We start from the raw sequence: 27493 nt of genomic DNA on the forward strand, positions 1-27493 counted from the left end.
CATTCCTTGAGATAAAGATAAAAAGGACACGCCTCTCCTTTTTTAAAGAAACATATCACTGATTATAACGTAGTCATATAGATATAATTGCCAGCAAGGGCAGCTGAGAAATGTAGTCTGCTACCTTGGCAAGGTATGCAGCTGAATATTTGGATTTCTGTTATTGAGGAGGTAAAGAATAGCTATGTTGGTAGACAACTAGAAGTCTCCAGCACTGATACCAATGAGAAATTATGACTTTATTTGCATTATTTTCTGTTTTCTTTTTTCAGTGATTGGGAATGATGAAAATTATATTCTAAAAATTGATCTTTGTAATTTCCTTAGACTTGTAACGGATTTATATAGGTAAACAAACCTGTAGCTCTTTATATGGAAAATATCAGAGACCCAAGTATTGCTTGATGGAGCACTATTCCTTTTGCTTCAAGTAACAATTTCTGCTCATCACATTTATAAAACAAAAACAATCCATACAGCATATGGCATGTAAGATAACTGAAATATATTAATAGATCAAAGATGTGAAGAAGGTACAATATATTTTAATTTTATGTAAATATTCAGATACAAAAAAAGATACTATATCTTTTCACTCTGTGTAAAGGTGTAAATATCTTCCAAACAGTTGTTTTGAAGTGATTATCTGAACACAGATCTGTTCTAAATATATTGTGATGCACAGTATAAGTGGAGTTTAAACTTGGTAGTAAATGTTAAGCAAATCTTCAGAATATTATCTTTAGATACGTATTCTTTTTTTTGTGGGAAGAATGTGTTTATCTCTAAACATAGAACACATAAGAGGCATGAACTAATAACATTTTTGTATCACATTTGAACCATGCTCTAATAGCCACCTTAAGTATTTCAATAGACTGGATCTGTTATAATTATCCTAAAATATGCTCTACCCCTCCTTTCCAGCTGTTCGCTTGCCTACAGTAATGGAATATCAGCTTGGCAAACTCTTTCACCTTCTTTAAATCTTTGCTTAAATCTCACCTTCTATATTTGGTTGATCTTAGCCATCATGTTTAATACTGTCACTTACCCCCCCACTATCTTATTCATACACTCTTGATCTCCTTTGCTTTACATTTTCTCTTTTCCATAGCACCTATTATGTCCTAGCACACCAAATATTTACTTATTTATTATCTGTAATGATTATTGCATATTTGCCCATACGGGGAAACCTTATGAGAATGCAGATCTTTATCTTCTCTTTCTTTCTCTAGTTTAAACCAAATGCCTAGAAGAACACAGAACAGGTATTTGATAAATATTTGTTAACTGAGTGGGTAGTGTAGATCTTTGCTTACTGGACAGTTACAATTCTTTGTGGGGTCATAAGAAAGACTCATCATGTGATTGCTCTCTAATTCTTCAGATGCAACTATCCCAAGCTCTCACAACAAATTTGTGTCCTGTCAATAGTACATCCACAAAATGGACCCACAAAATGATTTTTTGCTTTTGTTCCAGTCAGACTGACAATGGTTTGGGCATCTCTCTTTTGAACCAGAGGCTGAGTTGCAAAGTGAACTGTCACTTAGATCTGGTGCCCCATTAATCAACGAAAAAAGCTTTTCTTATTTTTTCACATCCTTCAAATACTTAAATATATTTCCTCATATTCACTGGAAGGGTTTGGTGGTTTCTCTTCTATGCTTTGTGCTTCTGCTAGTTTTGCATTTTGCACATCATATTATTGTTTACTTACTTTTATGTCTCCACAACTAGATGGTGAGTTCTTTGAAGACAAGGATTTTCATTTATTATTTTGGAATTCCCTGTACCATGTGGAGCACATGATGCATAGAAACTATCCTTTAAATATTTATAGGATGGATTATAAATGCACAGAGGTAAACTCTTCATTTCTCTCATTGAGTACTATTAAGAATTTTAAAATATAACTTGCCAATATTCACTGTTACCCATAATCGTGTTTACTACTTTACAGTATTTTTCTATTTCCCTTTAACATATTTTAAAAACTAAATTTTATTTTCTTTCATGATATCAGTTTAAATCATTATCATTATCTTCAAGTTTAGGAGCCTGATTCTTTCTCATTTGTGAGGCAGGAGGTCCATGCATAACCAGGAATATAAATGACATGTGAATAAACTCTAGTTTGATAGTTCACAAACCTTTATTTCAGTTGGCTTTTTTTAATATCATTAATATGTATAGTAAAACGTGGTTATTTTCATAGTCAACTGCAGAGGGAAGGAACTGCTTGAAATTATTTACAGAGTAAACCCTGATATTGTTAGCTGATCTGATAGAATAGTTGAATAAGGGAAATTAATATTTCATACATGGTGCATATTGTGAGAAAACTTTTAGAAATAATAGCCTCAGAATAAGTGGAAAATATTTTTAAAGCAAGAATGTATTTTAAAATTGAAACTAAATTTATATGATGATAGTGAATAAAATATTAAAACTTTATTTTGTGAATAACTGAGAGAGGCAAAGGAATAAGATCATGTATAACCTTTTAGCGCACGTTGTTATTGTACTTCCCTGTATCCATGAGCTGCTCCCCATTTCTCCACTTCTAAACTACCTGAAGCCAGTGATGTTGCTGGGATAGTTCTTGAAACTCCACACATCCTATCACCGTGAGTTGAAGTAAATCTAACAACGATCTTTAAGCTATCTTATATGTCTCAAAGACAAAAAGAAATCATTATTTCAACTGGATTTAAATACAAAAATTTTACGGCTCAGCATTAATTATTATTTAGTTTATACTTTTATATGTCTATGTAGAAAAAGTATCATAATTTCCTAGTTTGTTATTATTGTAAAATATATTAAGTGGATGATGTTGAGCAGGTAAGTTCAGTAACAGCACAGTTATTAATTTTTCTGAGTCCCTTCATAAAAATAGAACAAGTGTAAGATAAAAGGAAAATCTGATGGACAGATTTTTCAAGAAATTAGATAATAAAGTATCCCCACAAAGTTCAAAACAGAAGTGGGTGGGGAAAATCATCAAAAGCCAAAAAATCCTACATGATACCGGACTTTATGTGAGGAAAAGTTATGGGAGGTAAGGGGATAGCTGATAAATTTAAAGGCCGGCGATCCCTAAAATAGCCATCTGGAATTCACTGGACAGCCTTAGGTCAAACTGAGAAATAGCAGTGACATTGGAAGAGGTTTTATACCAGTTAAAAGGAATTGAATGCAAGAGGACAATAGTACATCTCAAGGGACTGATAGGAATTAGCACTTCTGAACCCTTTTGGATAGTGGGCCTTCAGAGATCTCTTCAAAACAGGACCCCAAACTCAGGAGACATTTCTGAGAGTGGAGTAAAAATATGAGGAATAATTGAGAAGAAAGAAAGAGAAGGTCCACATTAAAGTGATTGTGAGGAACATTACCAGGAAATCCCAGAAATTTAGCTTTTATATTTTAAACACCAAATACACACACGTGCACACACACACACACACAATCACACATGAAAAAGAAATGAAGGCTCTGTGAGCTTAGATAATACTGTAAGTTACACATACGTCAAAAAGTTCACGTAGGGGCGCCTGGGTAGCGCAGTTGTTAGGCGTCTGCCTTCGGCTCAGGGTATGATCCTGGCGTTCAGAGATCGAGTCCCACGTGGGGCTTCTCCGCTGGGAGCCTCCTTCTTCCTCTCCCACTCCCCCTGCTTGTGTTCCCTCTCTCTCTGGCTGTCTATCTCTGTCAAATAAGTAAATAAAAAAAAACTTAAAAAAAAAAAGTTCACGTAAACTGATCTGATATTAAAATGATCAATAGGAAGTATAAAAAAAAGATAATAACATGCAGAATAACATGCCTACACACAATAAAAACTTGTCATAGTTATGTCATGGAACAAAGTGTGCATTTTTTACAATGCAAAGCAAGACATTAATAAAATACTACAAAACACAAAATGACAATATAAGTCAAAATTTTAAAGACTCAGAAATAAATGGACAAAATTCAGGAAATAATTTTAGAAATACAAGAAAAATAATAATTTCAGCAAAGAACACTAAACTTGAAGCAACACAGGAGCGAATAAATGCAATAGATAGTGCCCTATCAAAAACAGGCTAAAAAGGAAAAGTTTAAAAACCCAAAGAAACAAAGAAAAATGAAAAAATTGAAATATAGTATCTATTGGCAATAGGCGAAGATTCAACATACAGTTGATATACATCCTTAAAAAATGAATATGAGGTTGCAGAATATAGACTAAATTTTCTACCTCAAAAACATTCCTGATTTTTTAAAAAGATTAGAAATCAAAATACACAGATTAAAATATTGAAAAGTGCACCATATACCTTAGAATAGAAAACTAACATGAACAATTCTGGTGCATGTTCTAATGAAATTACTACATTTTAAATATTTATTTATTTATTTTAGAGAGAGAGAAAGAGTACATGCGTGGGAGGAGAGGCAGAGGGAGAGAAAGAATTCTCAAGCAGACTTCCCACTGAGCGCAGAGCCCGAGAGGCAGGGCTTGATCCCAGGACCCTGAGATCATGATCTGAACCAAAATCAAGATTCCACCACTTAATGGACTGAGGCACCCAGGCACCCTGTGAAATCACTATACTTTAAATTAAAAAAAAATCCTCTGGACATATAGGCAAAAGTATCAAAAGGGAAAAAATTATCCTCATATTTTTTTAAAGCAGCACTTAGAAATGATAAATGGGATAATGCAATTAGTACATCAAGAAAAGAAAATTCAAGCAAAGAAGTTTGTATTCATCAAAACTGATACTCAGGAAAAAATGTAGAGTCAAACTATTCCCAACAAACAATTCTGACAATATTTATAACATGAAATTTTCTTGAAGTATCCACTGAAGAGTAGGCTTCAGACATGAGCATGAATACTGGTGGTAAGTTTTAAGCATATAATGACTTATAGAACTAAAACTAAATGGAATTTAAAAGGGAGAAATTGCCATATAGTACATCCCCGGTTTCCGATGTAAAGTTTGATGATTCATTAGTTGTGTATAACACCCAGTGCACCATTCAATACGTGCCCTCCTTACTACCCATCACTGGACTGTATGGTGACTAACATAATATAATAAAAAATAATTAATAAAAAAAGGGAGAAATTACAGAGCACCACAGTATATACATAGTCAGTGTAGATATAATAACATTGTAAAATATATAAGGAAAGAAGAGAATAAGCATTTTAAAAATTATTTTCTCAGTTGTTATGCAGGTAGTGGCATTGGTTTTATTAATGTGATTCCTAAATGATTATGTATGTAATGTGGATAAAGTATTAATTATGATGCCTTCTATTTCTGTCATCTGTGTCCTTGAAAACCAGTTATCTCAGTATGGAAGAAAAGAAATACAGATGTGATCTAGATAATATTAACTAAAGCCTGTTATACTGAATTTAAATTGGAAGTATTAATACAAATGCATGAAAAATTTTGTCTCTAAAAAATTTTATAAAGTTTACATGTAGAATATGAAATACACAGAGACACATGTTTTTTATAGTTCTGTCCACTAAAGAAGCTTAAAACTAATGACCAACTCAGTAACAATGAGCATCTCCACTGATTAAATTACAGTTTTAAGATTCCATATCCTTATAAAAGAAAGATCTTCTGAGGGGAAAAAAAGCAAACACCCTTTGGAATGTGAAAAAAATGCAAGATAGAATTGGAACATCCTGCTATCAAAATGATAGAGAAGACATTTAAAAAAATTGCTGAGATCATGTCAAAATTACTTCTGAGCCAAATTGTTTGGCTCACTGGCCAAATTGAGACAATTTTTCTTATAAATATAATAATAATATATTAAATAAATGTAAATCCATAAGTTCATAATTAAATCATATAAAAGAAACTTAATGGCTGAACTTTGGAAAATTATAGAGAACCAATCCATTATCCTGATAACTGGGAAAACAGTGAATGAAATAACCATTTGTTCTGAATTTCCTGTATGAACTATGTCACTGCATATCCAAATTACAGAAGAAATGTCTTTTTAGAAAAAAAATCCACTTAATAAATTTAAAAGAAGAGATATTTAAAACATTAAGAATTTGGAATTTTCAATCAATAAATGGGTGTAGGCAATGATAAACATACCAAAAAAAGGTAGGAAGGAAAGAACAGATATTATATTCTTCCTAATGAAATGACATAACACTATGTATACTCTTAGCAAAAAAAAAAAAAAAAAAAAAAAAAAAAAAAATGGAAATTNAAAAAAAAAAAAAAAGAAAAAAATGTGAACTTAAGTCTGTTTAAGACTCTAGTTCTAGCTGCCAAGTTGCTGGAAATATTGAAGGGAGAGAAACATAATTGAATTTTACTATTAATATGTAATCGACAAAATCTAACCTACAGAAAAATCTACAAGTTAAATATCCCAGATCTTCTACAGGGAAAAAAAAAAAATATATATATATATATATATAAAGATGGAGGGGGAAATCTATAATTGAAATAGATTTTTTTAAATTTACCATCCTGGCAAGGTGTTTTATGGATTTTAATAACTGATTGAAAAGTTTATATGGAGAAACAAATGACCCCGAACAGCCGATACAATATTGAAGGAGAACAAAGTGAGTATTCACACTACTCAAAACCTCAAAACTTACTATAAAACTATAATAATCAAGACAGTGTAGTATTGGCAAAAGAACAAACCAGTAGGTCAATGGAATAGAACAGACAGCCCAGAAATACACCCACATCAATATAGTCAACTGATTGACAAAGGAGCAAAGGCAATACAGTAAAGGAAAGTTAATATCTCCAACAAATGGTGCTGGAACAACTAGACATCCACATACAAACAAAGGAACCTAGCCACAGATCTGCCACAAAAATTAATTCAAAATGTACTGTACACCTAAATGTAAAATGCAAGCCCATAAAACTCCTGGAGGGTAACCTAGGAGAAAACTCAGATGACCATAGGTATGGCTCGACTGTTTAGATACAACATCAGAAGGATGATCCATGAAAAAAATCACTGATAAGCTGGACTTCATTAAAATTAAAAGGAAAAACCTGCTCTGGGAAAGAAAAGACAGTGTCAAGAGAATAAAAAGACAAGCCACTGATAGGAGAAAATATATTTTTTAAGATTTTATTTATTTATTTTAAGAGAGATAGAGGGCAAGCGAGTAAGCATGAGCAGGGCGAAGAGGGAGAGGAAGAGGGAGAGAAGCAGACTCCACACTGAGTGGGGACACTGATGCAGGGCTCCATCTCGTGACCCTGAGGTCATGACCTGAGCTGAAATCAAGAGTCGGACACTTACCCGACTGAGCCACCCAGGTGCCCCTGGGAGAAAATATTTTCAAAAGAAGTAAAAGATTTATCCAAAATATATATATATATCCAAAATATACTTAAAACTCAATAGTAATAAAACAACCCAATTAAATAATGGGCCATATACTTTGATACCTCACCAAAGAAAATGTAGAAATGATAAATAATCATCTGAAAAATGCTCCATGTCATATGTCATCAGAGAAATACAGAGTAAAGCAACAAGGACATACCACTACACACTTATTAAAATGGCCAAAATCCAAAACACTGACAACACCAAATACTGAAAAGGATCCACATTCTTCTTATCATTCATTGCTGGTGGGAATGCAAATGATATACTTTGTGCAAGTCTGTCAGTTTCTTACAAAGCTAAATATACTTTTATTCTTATTATATGATCCAGTAATCATTTGTATGTCCATAAAAAACCTGCACACAGATGTCTATAGCAACGTTATTCATAATTTCCAGAATGAGGAAGCTACCAAGTTGGCCTTCCATAGGTGAATGGATAAATAAGCTGTGATCCATCCAAAGAATGAAACACTCTCATCACTGAAGAGAAATGAGCTATCAAACCACTAGAAGGCATGGAGGAACCTTAAATGTATATTATCACTGAGTTGAAAGAAGCCTGATTTCACCTATAAGACACTATGGAAATGTCAACACTATGGAGACAGTAAAAAGATCAGTGGTTGCCCAGGAATTGGAGACAAGGGGTTATGGATAGGTGAAGCACAGAGGGTTTTTAGGGCTATTAGAAAAGGCTGTGTATGACACTGTAATAATGGATACTTATCACCCTGTATTTGTCCAAAGCTACAGACTGTACAACACCAAGAGTGAACCCTAATGCGAACTATGGACTTTGGATGATTATGATATGCCAATGCAGGTGCGTGAGTTATCACAAATGCATCAGTAGAGGAGAAATTTGATAATGCTAATGAACCTAAAACTATTCTAAAATTATATTTAAAAATAAATTAAAATTAAAAAAAAAAAACTAAATGGACCAAACTAAAGGCAAATGTGCAGAGCTGATCATTTGGGAAACAAACTATAAAGAAATGCAAACAAGTTATTACTACAAAAGTTGGGCAAATCATTTGGGAGGGTAGGAGAGAGCTGGCATTGGGTTGAGGTACTCAGATGGGTTTCTGGCATGGCTGGTCAAGATCAATTTATTGGTATGGGTGGTGGCGTAGGACATTTTCCTTATAATAGCTCACTAATGTATGTCTTGAGGCATGGAGTACAGCAGAATTAGGATGATTTTCTTTTCTTTTTTTTTTTTCAAGGTTTTATTTATTTATTTTAAAAAGAGATAAAATGAGAGTGGGAGTGAGGAGAGGGGTAGAGAGAGAACAAAGGGGAGAGTCTGAAGCAGACTCTGTGCTGAGCACAGATTCTAAAGCAGGGCTTGAACTCACGACCCTGAGATAATGACCTGAGCAAAAACCAAGAGTTGGAGGCTTAACCAACTGAGCCACCCAGGTGCCCCAAAAGGATTTCTTAAAGTAGATAGTGGGTCAAATTAGAGGAACTAAGTAAAAGAAAAGGAAATTTAAAAGTGACAAGGAACTCCAGAAACTTGGTGATGTTAAAAATATAGTTGCAAATTAACTGCACATTCTGAATAATTAAAGCTCACAAAAATCATGACTAACTTCAGTTTTTTGAATAAAAATTCTAGATGAAATGTGCATGGGTAGTCAGCTCTACTTTATAATGCACTTTATGGTAAGACATATTTTCCTTAACATCTATGGCAGAATTTTTAAAAATTATAATGGTTAATAATTATATCAATTAGAAAATACTCACAAATAAGTGATGTATTTAATAACAGAATTCTTGGTTTCTGAGGTTAACTAAATTAATTCCTGATTTCTGAGGTTAACTGTATTAAAAATGTACATTTCAAATATGTTTTAAGTGAAATTATATGATGTAATTATAAGTATACCTCCTCCAATGAATATCTTAGAAAGCACTTTACTTCTGTTTTTAGTATTAATGGGAAATAATTTAAGAATATATTGACTATATAGTTCAAAATGATTTCAGCTAAAATGTTTCTAAATAAATAAATGGATTTTATGAAATATTTTTGTATAATGGATGCTAATGGTAGCCTAGCAAAGTAGCATTTATGCTCTGTAGAGAGCTAATCAATTTATAGTAATCACTTTGATCCTTATTATTTAATTTATATGCTAAGCAGATGAACTGAATTAATTATTTTTACCAAATAAACTGTTCCTTATTATCAAGATTTTCCTGGCTTTCAGGTAGCTGTAGATGACATCTAGTCCATTGTTCTTAAATAAGCAAATGTTAGCTTTAAATATACAGTATAAAAATCTAACACAAAGCATACCAGGTATGTCTAACATTTTATGAAATGATCACATCAAAATAGCATTAGATTAACTCAAGTCCTTTATAATATTTGCTGTGGAAAACTTCTATGAAATCCAAAATAAATAATATTTCTTACTATAAGAAAAACTGGGAGGATAATTTTTACTGTTGATTTTATTAAATAAGTTATTTGTCCTATAATAGTGTATTATTTTAGGCAGAATGTTTAAGGCAGTTTTCATTCCACTTTATAGTAATCTATGCAAATAGAGAGCCTTTAGTTACAATATCTATGTTGATGAAAAAGGGAGCAGGAACAAATATTTATGGAGTAGCTTTTCACGTGTATGACTTTCAAAGCAACTTGAAATGTCAAGCATGTCATGAGTAGTGCCAATTGTAATTATCTCAAGTTATATTAAACATGGTTTTAAACATATGTAGTAGTTATACTAGAATTAATATATCAAATTATTAATAGAGGTTATGATTGGGCAAATTGGGGGTCTTTCCCAATCTTTATCATTACTTTATCAGTTTGCATTTGCTTTGAAAGCAAGAATGTAAATGAACAACAACAACAACACAACAACAAAACTCTAAGTCAGGGTCTTCACCAGCATGTTTTGCTAGATTGGGGAATTTGGGCATAATCTGCACTGCACTTTAGCAATAAACATGCATTGGAAGCTGATGAGTTTACCTTGATATGGGAGCTTAATTTTTTTTTTTTCCTCTGCAGCCTGTACTACTGGGTCCCTCTGGGAATTCAAGATTTACCAAATAGAGTTTTACTTATAACTATTAATAATTGCTCTATGTCACTGAGATAGTTTTAGTCTGCCAGATAGCATGTTTAGAGATAGTCTGCCAGATAGCATGTTTCCATTAAGATCCAGCTCTCAACAGTGATTTTTTTTTTTTAGTGTGTTCTTTCTGGATGCATATAATACTTGAAGGGCTCAGTAAAGAAAGCTAATCATAATTTGTGTAGGATAGTGTTAATATATTGAATGATTAACAGAAGTTTAACTGAATTCTTATTGCTTGAGTTTATGTCATGTAATTTTAAAAAATCACCAAAAATACATCTGTTTAGTCTTAGGTACATATTTCTTCCCTCACTTTGTTACTTTATTTTCTCAAATATTGAAAATGGAATAGTAATTTGACTAAATTCATTGTCATTCAGTTATCTGCTTGTCCTATGATGCTACAAGTTTGAGAGGTTTTGATCACACTTAAAATAGAGCAAAATCACACGAACCTTCCCTGAACATAGGTTTCCTTGATCATATACTCACCATGCTTAGTTTATCTATGTACCTTATAGGCTTCTTTTCCCCAGTGGTCATAAAATATACTGTTTTCCCATAAACTGCTTGAGGCTTGCAATAAGCAGATAATAAAACATTATACTGAGACCCTACGTAACATTGAAACATGTATTACTCTTTTTTTGCTAGATTTTTCATGGAAACTAAAACCTTAACTGGAAACCATTGTAAGAACTGAGGCCCATGAAAAATTGTGTTATGATCAATGAAAAAACAAACAGAGAATTCTTGCATGTAAGTATTTTCGTATACCCGGCTGCTTAGTTTCCATCTGGAATCTGTTGAACATGTCAAATTTATTATTCCAAAGCCATTAGTTCTACTTTGCTCCTAAACTCAATTCCTACAGATTTTTCCTATCTCAGGAAATGGCAACTACATCCTTTCAGTTTCTCAATCCAAAAGATTCGTCTTCAATTTATTTTCTCTCACACTTTATACCCAATCCATCAGCAGATCTATTAGCTCTCCGTTCAGACCTCTATTCAGGACTCCACCACGGCAGTAGGTCCACTTTAACCCTCATTCAACCCACTATTCATTCATTAGACAATATCTACTGAGTGACTAAAACATCTCTAATACTGTTCTGTTGTGGATTTACACCAGTTGAAGACCAACAACAAAATCCCTTCCCCCTTGGGTTTTACAGACGTGTAATTTTAATCCTGACCGCAATTCCTAAAACAGCCACCAAATAGATCACATGGGATCCCATGTCCCATTTCCATATTCTCTGTACTTTAGCCTTTAAAAAACTAGAACTAGGCACTTTTTAAAGAGATTTTATTTATTTACTTGAGAGATATTGAAAGAACAAGCAAGAGAGAAAGAGAGAGCACGAGTGGCAGGGAGGGGCAGAGAGAGACCAGACTCCCCACTGAGCAAGGAGCCCAATGTGGGGCTCCATTCCAGGACCCTGGGATCATGACCTGAGCCGAAGGCAGTTGTTTAACCGACTGAGCCACCCAGGTGACCCAGAGAGCAGGTAGGCACTTATTAAAACATTTCAGTAAGAATAAAAAGCCAAAGCCCTCAAGGAACCCCATTAAATACCCGAAGACTCCTGACTCCCAGCCACATCTCACTTGGATCATATCTCTTCGGACTGTCACTCACTTCGCTTCTAAATACCGTTTTTTTACTGTTCTAGAACATGCCAAGGACATTCCCACCTCTTGGGCCTAGCACATGTTCTGTGCCCTGTGTAAAAAGCTCTCTTTCCACATATTTTCACACCTCCTAATTCATAATCATGCTTCTTATTTCATGGAAATTGTCTGCACCTTAGATGCAAATATCTACGTCTTTTCTCCATTGTCCTCCACCTGGATTGTGAGGATCGTAAGGAAAAAGACTGTGATTTTTCATTGTTATATACATTGCACAAAAATAGCTTAAATTACATATTGAATATATATAAATGGATGACTATATGCAATATTAATTTATCATTCAAATAAGATATAGAAACAGAAAAACCTCCTTAGATATTATACGTATATACTTCCTAAAGTATACAATTATTCACATATTTGTATACCTACTATATATTTATGTATAATTTATCATTTATAATGTAAAGAGTTTCGTATTTCCCCCAAAGAGCAGCATGATATTTCTCCATGATAAATCTTACAAATAGGTTCAATCATGTAAAAAAATTATCTTTGAACCATTTACATAGTTTTAAACAATTATATGAAGACTGTTAGAAATTACAACTTGGACAGATAAAAAGTTTCCTCAAATTTTTACCTCCTAGTGTTCAAGATTTAGATAAGGATCCTGCTGTCTCATTTGCTGCAACCAAATATGAATTATATTTAGTATGGCCTTCTAGAGTACTGCAGGATAAACGCTCATCAACATTTGTATCAATCAAGTAGAAATTTCAATGGAAAAAAATGATCGATAAAATCCATCAGGCCATTCAGTTGACAATAATGCCAAGAAATTCAGGTTACTTACTTGTGAATTTTTTTTTAATTATTTATTTATTTATTTGACAGAGAGGGAACACAAGCAGGGGGAGTGGGAGAGGAAGAAGCAGGCTCATAGCAGAAGAGCCTGATGTGGGGCTCGATCCCATAACGCTGGGATCACACCCTGAGCCGAAGGCAGACGCTTAACCGCTGTGCCACCCAGGCGCCCCCTTATTTGTGAATTTTGACATCTTTGCCATACGTAAACATAAATGAAGATATAGGTAATGTCTGCTTTCATACATGGGCACAACCCAATGGTCAAGACAGAAGTTGAAAACGTGACTGTTTCATGGAATTATACTGCTGCAAAGAAAGGCAGCCATAAACCCCTCGGCTGATTTTAGAGATTTCAAGGTGCTTTTTGCGGCCACAAACCATTCCTGCACAATCTATGTTGTTTGTCATCACCTCCAAAATGGTACTGAGGGCATCAGATCAAGCACAGGAGATAAATGGGCATTCAGAAAGAGATGAATGAATGGATTTAGAAGTCAAAGCACAAGGATATATGTGACACAATTCCAGATGGGTTCAGGACTCTGACAAGAAAAAGATGAGCTCTTCAAGACTGAGATGATGTTCATTAGGAACATAAACTCTGCCGTGACCAGCTCTGTGTCAAACTGCATTAAAGACCCCTTGCAATGGAGAGTATTTATCCAACTAGGAGTATAACATTTGCTTAGATTTTAAACCTTATGTTTAATACATGATAATCATGGGTAATAAATTTTTCACAAATTATATTTCACTTGACAGCCAGGATGATTTATTAGGTTCGTGAATTCATTTAAAATTCAATACCTTTGGGTGCTGCATCACTGAACTTAATGAGCCAGATTCTCCCACTGAGTAAGTTGCTTTCAGGCTCCTAGGGTCCTATTAAATTAAGTTCTTCAGTACATTAAATGCTTCCCTAGTGTTTTAAAGAGTTAATACATCCTGCAATAGGGGAGAACCATATGAATTAAAAACAAAATTAACAACACACCTTTTTTTCCCATTCAAATAGTAGTCTCTTCACTTATATATAGTCTCATGTCTTTAGATGTATAGGATTCTTTAATAAATAGAGGTATTTCCAGGCAAGTGAAATAGATGACTTGTTTTTGTTCTGTCATTCAAAGAGAAATTGCTTTACAAACACCATTCCCCTTCTCTCTTTCCATCTTTGCTGTTATTGGGATAATGTTGCCTCCTGCAGTTGTACAATCAGGTGAATACAAAACTAAGACTAAGTTTCATTTGTTTTCTGGGAACACAGGGCCGCTAGTGAGCAGTTAGTCTCGCCCAGTCTCTCCCCGCAACAGGTCCTATTTGTAAACATTTTGTCCATTAGTAGGAGCAGATGGGTAGTAGTAAATAATCTTTTTTTGCTTATGTTCATATAATTTTGCTCTATTAGAAAACAGAAATATGGAAATTAATATCAATATGCCTTAAATATTACACTGTTTGACACTGTTACATATATGAAGAAATACACGAACATTAGTTACAGTTAATACAACTTCTTTGGTAAGAAATATTTATTCACACAATAAAGGACCTTAAGAAATAAGAAGTGAAGAAATAAGTAAGAAAGCTGTCCTAATTACAACATATTCAAACAAAAACAAGTGCACATATGAGTACCTCTTTAAATAGAGTTAAAAACATATGGTACAGATTTTATGGCGATTAGCGAAGAAGCAGAAATATAATATGAAATCATTTACTATAAATAATAGGGCTATCATACTATCCTACAAAGGCATATGGTGTATATAAATTCTTGAATATAGGTTGAATAAAATTAGTGAGTTGCCCGGACTTATAAATAATACACTCTTCAGGAAATTCTTCCAACCCTGTTTCAGCTGTGTGTGTTTCTTACATTTATTTATTGATGGAAAGAATGGTCTCCACTTCTAGTAGTTTTCTTGAAGGTTAATGTGATCATATGATTTTCCTTTCCAATTTCCCCCTTTGTCTTTATTTATTTATTTTTTAAGATTTTATTTATTTATTTGACAGAGAGAGAGACAGCCAGCGAGAGAGGGAACACAAGCAGGGGGAGTGGGAGAGGAAGAAGCAAGCTCATAGCAGAGGAGCCTGATGTGGGGCTCGATCCCAGAATGCTGGGATCACGCCCTGAGCCAAAGGCAGACGCTCAAGACTGAGCCACCTAGGCGCCCCTCCCCCTTTCTCTTTAATCCACATTAGCTACTTTGCTATTTTATATCCCAGTTAAAAGTTTATTTTCTTAGTGGCCTTTCTGGCCCCTAAACTGATTAGACGATGCTTCTGTGCTCCCCTAATGCCAGTGAATCCTAATATTCATCATCCTTTATTGTAGTCATATGTTTAGAAATATGTTTCCATTTGATGATCTACATGAGATTTTTAACAATGAACATTAACAAATCATTATTTTTTTATTAATACTGTAGAGCTGAGGGGCGCCTGGGTGACTCAGGTAAGTGTCTGCCCTCAGCTCAGGTCATAATCCTGGGGTTCTGGGGCTGAGTCCCACATTGGGTTCCCTGCTTGGCAGGGAATCTGCTTCTTCCCCTCCCCTTGCTCCTACCCCCTGCTGGTGCTCTCTCTCTCTGTCATATAAATAAATAAAATCCTTTTTAAAAATACCATAGAGCTGAATAATCAAAATTTTCATAATAAACCATGCTTTAGAATGTAGACTTCTATAACGTCAAACAGCAGAATTAGCAAATTATGCAATATTTAAATGTTTAACTTAAAAAATAACAGATTGCTTTTACTTAGATTCCTTTTTTGCTCTCAATCAATACTAGAATTTGGACAAGTGCTGTAGGTCTTTGGTTAATATTCAGTAAGCTAAGAAATATCCTCTTATTAGTGGGCATTGCTGATTTTTATGTATTTTAAATTCTAAAGTTGATTTTATTGTTTTGCTTTTCTTTAAAAAAGCATGAATGTTCTCTGCAGGAAATATAGAAAAACAAATAAACAGGTAGTCAAGGTCTTCCAGTTGCNGGGCATTGCTGATTTTTATGTATTTTAAATTCTAAAGTTGATTTTATTGTTTTGCTTTTCTTTAAAAAAAGCATGAATGTTCTCTGCAGGAAATATAGAAAAACAAATAAACAGGTAGTCAAGGTCTTCCAGTTGCATTGTCTCCGTGGCTGTCTAGGAATCAGGCTGTGGGCAGCTCTGGCCAATCCAGACATCCAGTGGCTGGGGCAAAGGAGAGACTCTCTTCTGAGGAGGAGACTAACACAGTGTCCCAGTCTACTGTCAAGGAGAACTGGGAGGCAGCAGGCCTTTCGGAAGACAATCAAACCACCCTGTTATTTACACACAATAAAGTTTTCTATTTTTCTCTAAAGAGGAAAAAAGAAAGAAAGAAAGAAAGAAAGAAAGAAAGAAAGAAAGAAAGAAAGAAAGAGAAAAGCAAGTAACCAAATGAAATAAAAAGCAATACATTATAATATCAGTGCTTAGAAATAACTGCTGTCCATATCCTGGTGTATATTCTTCTAAATGTTTTCTTATTCATAAACTTACATGTAAATAGCAAAGATCCTCTTGAGCTTAAAATTTTAGACATTCATTACCATGGAAGGTGAGTTGGTATGTCAGGAATATAAGTATTTATTTCCATGGCATGTTTTATAACATGTTAGAGAGAGAGCTGAGAACAGGACAATGCAGGTTATATGTTGTCATTTTTCTACCTGGACTAATGAACTTGAGTGTTAAGTTTATATGGACAATGGCAGCAAGAGGTGGACATCAACATGCGTGCCAGTAATAGAAGACACTAGAAAACATTCTTCTGAGTCACTTTCAAAGAGGTAGAAAATGAGTTTACACATTACGCAAGTGACAGAACAAGCCAATGACATTTAAAGATTTCTTTTAATGTAATTTTATTTTTTTCTACACACAGGGGACTATGCATTCATGTGTTACCATCTGAATAGATGCTTCTTACTATAGTTACTACTTTAAAACATACTTTTTTAATTATGATTTTCCATTCCAATATATTCTACCACATTGTTTCATGTTTAATGCCTGCATAGAATTTCATTATCACTATGCCTCTGTTAAAACAAATTCTTATGAAACAGTTTTGTACAAAATCACAAATTGCAATGGTATAGCAATTTAGAAACTTAAAGTCACCAAAAATGTGTCCAATTTCTCTTTAAGTACAATTGAACAGGGCAAGAGATTGGTCTTCTATTGAACATATTCTGCATTCTAAATTTAACCTGCTAGAATTCTATTTAAATATCATCCTATTTAACCTTTTGAAATACAGGATTTGCCTTTCAATGGGAAGTTGGCATCCCATCATAAAATGAAACCAAATGTACTTTGACATAATTATTGCCTACAGTAGCAAGCTTTTATTTGTGCATTATGGGTTGCTTATAATAAAGATATAGATTCAGTCTAATTTATTTTGCCTGTGTAAGATGGAAGAATTTCAAGTAAGGGAAAAAAACCCTTGCTTTAACCTGACTTTACTTCAGGTTTAATAATGAAGCATTCTATGTAACTTATGACAAATGTTTCATTCAATGAATAAATGCTTACTCAGCATTAAAATTTACAAAGATGACATCACGAACCTTTTGAGTTGAAGCAGCTAATGGACGAAAAAATAAAGTATGAAATAGTAAACAGAGTGATATTCACATTAGGCTGCAATTAGTTATCTGAAGGTCAGTGTCCTGATAGACTGAAGGCAGGTCTCTGGGTTTTGTGTGTGTGTGATGAATAGGAACAATGCCCTCACAGTCAGGGGTGTTCAATTCATATAAGTGGAAAGAAGGACAGAAGGAAAGATAAAGAGAAAGAGGATGAAAAGGCGGAAGGAAGACAAAGGCAAACCTGAGAGAAGTAACTGAAGAACAAAGAAGAACAACTCTCTAAGGTGATGTAATTTGGGTGTAATCTCTATTTTTATTTTTTATTTTATTTTTTTTAAAGATTTTATTTATTTATTCGACAGAGATAGAGACAGCCAGCGAGAGAGGGAACACAAGCAGGGGGAGTGGGAGAGGAAGAAGCAGGCTCACAGCAGAGGAGCCTGACGTGGGGCTCGATCCCATAACGCTGGGATCAGGCCCTGAGCCGAAGGAAGACGCTTAACCGCTCTGACACCCAGGCGCCCCTAATCTCTATTTTTAAAAAACTTTGATTCAAATTGTAATGTTTGCTGGGCTTAACGCTGGGATCAGGCCCTGAGCCGAAGGAAGACGCTTAACCGCTCTGACACCCAGGCGCCCCTAATCTCTATTTTTAAAAAACTTTGATTCAAATTGTAATGTTTGCTGGGCTTCCTGGGAGGCTCAGTCAGTTAAGGTTAGCGACTGCCTTTTGCTCAGGTCTTGATCCAGCTTCCTGAGATCCAGCCCTACAGCCAGCTCTCGCTCAGCAGGGAGTCAGCTTCTCTCTCTCCCCCTCCCCACACTCATGCTTGCTCTCTCTCTCTCTCTCCCCGCCCTGTCTGAAATAAATAAATAACATCTTTAAAAAACAACAAAAATTTAAAAAAATTATAAAGTTTGCCAGATGACTGTAGCAGTTCATAATCCACACTGGAATTGAAAGACTAAAGTTAGTCACTTGTTTATTTTAGTAATGCTGAATTTGAAGAGAGGCCTATTTTTTCCTGTGGTAACAGACCTGCTAAAATCATGTGCTTTATCAAGCGCTGACAGGTTAGTTAAGGTAAGATAATTATTCATTTATATAGGTTTTTCTTTTTTTATCATATTGGAATAGTTAAAGAAGATTATATTCCTAACTTGGATTTACTCTAAGGTCATTTAAGTTGTTAACTGACATAATGGAAAAGAAAAAAAATAGTTCTAATGTATGACTCACACTATTGTAAAACTTTCAATGATTTCTTTTCTGTTTGAAGCCTATCTTGTGGATTCTTTGAACTAATAACATTTTCTGGAAGATACCATTTAGCAATTAGTAAAAATAATTAAACTGGACATTTTTTATCCCATGTTTCACTTTATTGCACCTTTGAAATAAGAATATTAAATTGTAGTATAAATTATTCTGAAAATATTTTAAAAATTTGATGCCAGAAAAAGCTGTAAAAAGGGCACATCTTTTGTCTGAGTAGCTTCTATAACCAAACATTTTTCCTTTTCTTTTACACCATGGCTGACTTCTTTAGCAGCAGGAAACTCACCATGTCTAAAATTAGTCTCTATAATCTTTAGATATACATCATAGTTTTAGACGCCTCTTCTTCAATGTGACCTAAATTTCTCCTTCTATCTTCCATAACTTAAAAGTTCTTCTCTCTGGTAACCAGGTTTCCTCCTGAAATATAGGAGAGTCAAGAACATAAGAAGGGATCTTGTTGCAAAATTGTCCATCTGAGGAGGAGAACGCTTAGTTCTAGTGCAAGTCCCAAAGCACAGGCGCTGTGTAGTGTATACTGCAGACATTATATAGTGTATGGTACGGACACTGTATATTGTATAGAGTAAACACTGTACAGACAACAAATGGATATCATTTGTTGTTTGTTTTTAAGATGTCATGACTGATTTGAAGAAAGATCAGATTCGGGATCTTGAAAGAAATTGTAGAAGATAAAAAGAGATGCAGAGGGATTGGTTCAAAGATATAATTGTCTCATAGGGCCCACTAACCCATCTAATTCATCTTATCGTACCATACTTTTCGTGTTTTTCTATGCCTAGGATGTTGTATTGTCAAAATGCTATTGGCACACTTTTAACACTTCTGAGCAATCTCAGTCTTTTATAAACAATGTTTTATATATTTTGAACTTTGACTCTTAATCACCAATATTCATTTTTTGCCTTTTCTTTGAAGAGTATCATTATTTTTAGGAAGAAGATGGCATTTTGACAATTATTTTTGTAGACCAGCTGTGTGATCTAAGGAATTCCCTTTGCTTTAAACACTCTATGATCTAAGAAATGTCTTAGCTTTTCTTTACTCTTGGAGGGGCTTGGCTCCGCTAAAATGGAAAGCAACTTGAGTATCACTGTGCACAATTGTTTATAATATCAAAGAATCCTACCTCTGGCAACTCTTGATGGAATTGTGGATAGTGACCAGTTCTCTCTTGGCACTGCAATTAAAAGGGAATCAGAAGTTAGTAGGGAATTAAGAGAAAATCTCTAATGGGTCTCTGTCACTTAGTCTTCTGCTACTTTTGTTTAATTATGATTAAATAATTTATGCTAGCTCTGCTCAGTGGGGAATCTGCTTCCCATCTCCCTCTGCCCCTTCCAGCCTCTTGTGTGCTCTCTCTCTCTCATAAATAAATAAATAAATAAATAAATAAATAAATAAATAAAATATTTTTTAAAAAATTAACACAAGATGATCAAAGACTTAAACATAAGACCGGATATTGTAGAACTCCCAGAAGAAAACAGGGAAGAAATTCCTCAACATTGGTCTTGACAATGATTACTTGGATATGACACCAAAAGCACAAGCTAAAAAAAAAAAAAAAAAAAGCAAAAATCATTAAGGGGGACTACATCAAACTTAAAAGCTCTTCACAGAAAATGAAACACTCAACAAAATGGAAAGGGAACCTACAGAATGGGGGAACATATATCAGATAAGGAGTTAACATCAAAAATGCATAAAGAACTCATACAAATGAATAGCAAAAATCCCAAAACAATCCAATTAAAAAATGGGCAAAAGAGCTAAATATACATTTTTCCAAAGAAGTTACACAATGGCCAACAGGGAGCATGAAAGATGCTCAACATCACTAATCATCAGGGAAATTCAAATTAAAACAACAAAAATGCAATTAAATCACCTCACATCTGTTAGAATGGCTATCATCAAGAAGACAAGACTTAACGTGTTGGCGAGGATGTGGAGAAAAAAGAACCTTGGACACTCCTGGTGGGAAGCAAATCGGTTCAGCCACTATGGAAAACAATATGAAGATTTCTCAAAAAACTAAGATTTTTCACTTAATTTTATAGTTGCAGTGGAATATTATTCAGCCATGAGAACGCAGGAAATCCTGCCATGACGTGGATGGACACTGGGGACATTATGTTAAGTGAGATAAGTCAAACAGTGATATACAAATGCTGTATGATATTGCTTATATGTGGAATCTACAAAAAGCTGAACTCATAAAAATAGGTTAAAATTGCAGTTACAGGTAGTTGAGGGTAGGAGGAAAGGAGAGACGTGGCTTAAAGGTACAAACTTACAACTAGTAGATAAACAAATCTTGGAGATCTAATGCACAGTATAGTCATTATATACAATAATATTGTATTATAAACATCAAATTTGCAAAGAAACTAGATCTTAGTTATTCTCACCACAAAAAAGATATAATTTTATGACATAATAGAGGTGCTAGATATTGTTACAGTTGCAATCATAGGACAATATATAAATGCATCAAATCAACATGTTATACACCTTAAGCTTACACAATGTTGTATGTAAAATATATTTCAAGAATATTATACAAATAAAAAAGTTATAATTTTAGTGATTTTATGAAAATAATTCATGGTAAGTTAAGAGTGTAAATACAAAAAGTCAAATTTGATAAACATTTTAAATATATAATAGAATGCTTATATGAACACAGGGAAGGAAAACATTTATTTAATAAATCAGTCAAGAAAGAACAAACAAGAAAGTGTAATAAATTTGGTAAGTTTATTATTAACACCTTTGGTCCAGAAATCACCTCACCAACAAAGTGATAAAAGCAACAGGGAAAAAATATTTGCCAAGTAACTATGATTATATTTGTATCACTCTTTTGGCAAGCATTTCATTTTTCCTGCCAGATATTCTAGAAGAATGACTTTGCTTGTCTACTGCCTATTCAAAATGTGTGTGGTCATTGATTTGCTTTGATCAGTGAAATTTGAATCAAACTGACATGTGCCCATGTGTCCTTTCTGGGTCAGAGCTTTAACAGCCAATTCTCTATTTGCTTCCTCTTTCTTTTCCTTACCTCTGGGGACCAGGAATATCCGAGAGCAGAGTAGTTGTTCAGGGATGGATTCCAGAGTGAAGATGGTGGAAAACAAAGACCCAGTTGACTCACAGGGAATTTGTAGGGTGAGTGAGATACAAACCTGTTTATTTCTTGTCTTATTTTTTCACCATAATGTAATTTAATTGTATGTTAAATCATAATTTAACATAATTTAATAAACTGTAATTAGAATTCAAACCATTTAAATAACACACAATTTTTAAAAAAGCTCAACAAATTAAAAGACAAATTGAAAGTTGTATGAACAAGTTATGTACAGAAAAGAAATCGCATATGGTCTATAAGTATGTGAAACTGCAAGCAAAAGCTAACGCTTTCCTGGTAGACATCACTTAGTTTTAATTCCCAATGTCCTAGTCACCTGAAATTAACTCCCAAAGATCCCAAATATAAGAATCATCATATTGTGGGTCAGGGCTTCAACACGAGTTTTGAGGGGACATAATTCACTCCACAGCAGTCAACAAGCCTTATGCACCTTGAGGTGCTTACCCATCAGGTTATGATTGGATACTGAAGCTCAGCTAGGGCAGTTTGCTCACCGTTGTCAGTTTTTTTAACCAGGATGTTCTGTTCATTGCTCTTCAGTTGCTCACACAGGGCTCGCAGAAGTCACCTCTCAGGGACTGCAGCCTCAGATCCAAGGTGATAATGTAGGTCAGTTCCTAACACAGTAGAAGACACATACTGTGCTTTAAAGTAATCATCAGACTTCATTTTCTAGTCTATACTTAAAAGTCATTTTTCCTTTTGATGACTTGCCTAGAACTCAGGTGTCGGCTCCAACTTTTATTCCTTTGAGGTTAAGACATATAACATCATGGACTAAATTTTTCTGTCAAGTTTATCGAATGATCTGGTACTTAATGCATTAAATTCTAGATTTAAACATATCTTAATGGTTTACTTGTGGAATAGCCTTCTCCTCTGACAGTAATAGAAATTCATTTTGAACAATATTAAATAAGAAGACAGCACTGCCTGTTTATTCTACTTCTGTTCATAAGGTTTTGACTTTATTATTGGGTTTGAAGCTCCTGGGGTGAGTGCTAGATCTTGGCCTATGCTCTACAAATCAGCATATAATTTAGTAGTACAAAGTCTCTGGCTATTTGCTTTGTCATTTGAGTAGTATAGGAGATCTAAGGTGCCCAGAATAAGGGCTCTATAGCTGTTAAATCCCTTCTCTGTTACAAAAATTCATGTATACTTTCTCTCTACATGGACTTCTAATCATGATTGACCTGACTTTTCAGGCTGTCCTAATAATATGAACCCCAGAACCTCAGATACAGAGTGCCAGCAGTTTAATATGGATTTTATCACAAATATATCCTCTACTAGCCTAGCATAAAAACTCAGAAATGATGAAGGGAGTGAAGGTTTCTTTATCTCTACATCTCAGATAATATGCTATATTGTTTGATGTCAGGAAGGGAATCAAACTAAAGGTTAACACTTTTTGAAACCATTAATTTACAGAAAAGAAGATGAGTTCATTTCGTCATTTATTTTATACAATGAATAAATTTTCCTCCATGGGTTTCCATGAGTTATGGAAACTATTGTCACAATTAAACTGTTATTATAAGATAATTGTGTTTCTGTTGAGTATGCACCAGATACTAAAGGAAAACTTCTTACAATGCTTTGGGAAATCTAACTTAATAAATAAATAAATAAATAAATAAATATATACATACATATATGTATATACATATATAAAATATGTATTTAAATTTATTTATTTTAAATATATATTTTATTTATTTTTAATATTTATTTAATTTTTTAAAAGATTTATTTATTTATTTACTTATTTATTTGAGAAAGAGAGAACAGGTGAGTACAGGTGCGGGAAGGAATAGAGGGAGAGAGAGATAAGCAGAGTCCAAGCTGGATGCAGATCCCCAGGCAGGGCTCAATCTCAGGACCCTGAGATCATGACCTGAGCCAATAAGTCTGATGCTTAACCTACTGAGCCACCCAGGCACCCTTAAAGCAAAGATCTACTTGGAACTAGCTTGCTGATGTACAGATGGTCTGTTACAAAAGGACAGGATAATTTACTTCTGCAGTCAGCAATGACAACAGATAATGTTTATAAAGACTGACTATATGTCATTTTGCATATATTACCTTATTTGATCCTATGACATAGGTACAGTTATTTCCCATTTTCTACAGCTATGAAAAGTAATGCTTATAATTTAAGAAATGTGCCAAAATTAGATGGCTAGAAAGAGGTGGAGTTGAGATTGATTAAGGATTTTATTTGTTCATTTCAAAGAGAGAGAGAGAGCAGGAGGCCGGGCAGAGGGAGAGAAAGAATCCCAAGCAGGCTCTGCCCTAAGCATGGAGCCTGACTCGGGGCTCGATCTCACAACCCTGAGATCATGACCTGAGCCCAAACCAAGAGTCAGATGCTTAACTGACTGAGCCACTCAGGTGTCCCTGGAGTTGAGGTTTAAACACTGATAATCTGAGTGCAGAGACAGAACTCCTAATCCTTATCCCTCTTCTCTATCAGTAGACCCATGTGGGGTAAAATGTTAAGCACACAAATTTTTGATTACTCTTCTTGAATATTTGGGTGCAAAATTTGATAATCTACAGTTTTAAAAATTTATCATGTGATTCTGCTGACTTCAAGGTATTAAAACTCTGATTTATGAGGTTTAAACTTTCTAGCTGCAGTTCCCTGATGGGCATGAGTTTCCAGGTTATTGAAAGCTTAGTCTCATTAAAATTTATTATTTTTCAGCATTCTCATTCATCATATTTTAATATTATAAGTCTATTTCAGATAGTGCATGAAAACAATCCTTGATCCCAAGCTTTGACGAAGACTATTCTTTTAAAAGCTGGTTAAATATTCGTGTTACTGACACATTCATCACCAAAAGGTCACAGCTCCGAAGAAAGTTAATCTGGGGAGCCCTAACTGAAGTACCGCTCTCTAGTTAATGGATGCAGGACTGTCACTAGTAGGGCAGGAAAAGTGCTCTGTGACTCTATGACTCTTGTGTTGTCTGCAGTTAACTAAATAGACATTTGCTCACAAATAGAAGCAATTTCTCAAAAACAAATAAACAAATACCTAAGTTTAGACTTGAAAATCCAGTAGATATACACAACCCTATGAGATTTAAAATAGAAGCATGATTTCGTAAGAAGCTTAAAATACAGTGGTGGTTATCACTGTGTTAAGTCCTAAAGTCAATATGGCATTCAGGAGGAGGGAGTGGCTGTAGCACTGTGATTTCCTGATGGTGGAATCTACTACCAGAAGAGAAAATTCTTTTTTTTCACATTTCTGAATTTATATGGCAGAAAAACGTAACAAATATAAAATTATATTCCCTTCGCTTTATATTTAATTTCAGCATGTTTGAAGGTAAAGCTAAGTGATTTGGGGACCAGATGTCCCCAAAATGAGAAAGCTTTGTAGATAATGTGAAGACGAGAAGGAGAAGATCCTGCCACCTACAATTTGATAAAGACTGACATTTTATATTTTCTGGAGCCTGACACAGAGTAGGAACTGAGAATGTTTGAGAATAACGACCATATAATCTCCTTGTAAAGGAACTGGCTATTTGGAAACTAATTCTTGTTTTTTTTGTTTTTTGTTTTTTTTTTAAAGATTTTATTTATTTATTCGACAGAGATAGAGATAGCCAGTGAGAGAGGGAACACAAGCAGGGGGAGTGGGAGAGGAAAGCAGGCTCATAGCAGAGGAGCCTGATGTGGGGCCTCGATCCCATAACGCCGGGATCATGCCCTGAGCCGAAGGCAGACGCTTAACCGCTGTGCCACCCAGGCGCCCCTAATTCTTGTTTTCATACAATCTCACTTCCATCAACCCCTTTACATTTATTTCCTCAAAAGTCTACTTTTCTTTATTTTGAGCATAATTCCTTATATAAAACTTTCAGGGATTTGAGGAACTTCAGGTTGTATAATGTGATCAGGTTTCCCTACCTTTTCTTCAAAAGTCCTAGGTGATGTTTTAGCTGATGTGTTGTTAATAAATCTCTGTGAACAGTCTGTAGCTATTTGTCAATTGCTAGGATCAGGGCTGCAAAAATCTTTTGACAGACACCTTTTACACTTCGGACCTTTTGATATTATTTTGCTTAAATTTCAGATGCTGTGTACCCCTTCCTGACTAATAAGGGAGGTATTTTCTAATCCCTTCAAAATCTGAACTTTTCTGAGTATCTTGATTTTATTGTTTTTATGTCTCATAGAAATTAAATATTATCTCCCCTTATCTATCCCTAACTCAAAAATTATTTTGAACTCTGCAATAAGCATTGCATTTTGCTTCTCAGAGGAAACATACAGATAAATGGACAGAACTTGCCTGTGTAATTTGGAGGTTTGTTTAACTGGGTGGTTGAAGGGTATGTATGTTTTGAAAGCAAATACATAATAAAATTAATAGGCTTAATTCTCCCTGTTAAAAATGAGGGAGGATTCATCTCTCCCTCTTCTTAGAGCATTTACTTTAGAAAAATGTTTAATTATAACTGATCTCTCTTCGAAATGTAAGTAAATTTTTTAAAGGCTAAATAAGCCTCTTGCCAACTTCAAAACCCAGAAATGTCTTTCTCAAATACTTAGGAGCCATCTCTTTGAAATGTAAATATCAAGGATTTAATGCCTCCAACTCCCAAAGTCTGTGGGAGGGTAGGAGTCTAACACCTGTGGTGTGCCTTGCGCCCAAGTTATAAAACTATGTATGAGAGGTTTCTTTTTCCTTTGGATAAAGCCAATTAACTAACACAGATGGTCAACCCAATTAACAAATGTATTTAGGATGAATTATATGTGACAAATCATGCTGTCAAGTAGTCTACTTGAGAACGAGGTTATGGGTTATATCTTGAGAACCTGCGTGCAATGGATTTATCTGCTTGCTCATCTAAAAAGGTGAGATTTCCTCCTGATTTTGCAATCTCTAGTACGTTGCCACTGATGCACATCACATTCTGCTTTAATGTTTATTCAATAATAACATTTTTCTTTCTTTTCTGCCTTTGTGGCGAAATTTTCTTGGTTGGCAGGAGATTTTGTTTTTAATTTTATTTCCCCAACAATGTAAGATCTGTTATTAATGTTTATTTGCAAAATAATTATCCTTAAGGCACTCAGAATCCACTTTTTTTTTTTTTTTCTCTCTCTCTGGATAGATTGAGAATTACCATACTCAATCTAAGGGTAAGGGTGCTGGTTAGAGTTTAAACATATGTAGGTAGATCCTGTTAGGTTACTTTCACTTTCAGAGAAAGGTAGGAGTTCAAGTTCCAAAATTACCATTGGAAAACATGGGACACCCAAGCAATTGTATTTTTTTGTTGTTGCTGTTTTTCAGCCTTCAGGAAATAGGTGTGTTTCCTTAGATTAGTT

The sequence above is a fragment of the Ailuropoda melanoleuca genome, chromosome 3, assembly GCF_002007445.2.
Source record: "Ailuropoda melanoleuca isolate Jingjing chromosome 3, ASM200744v2, whole genome shotgun sequence".
Lineage (NCBI taxonomy): Eukaryota > Metazoa > Chordata > Mammalia > Carnivora > Ursidae > Ailuropoda > Ailuropoda melanoleuca.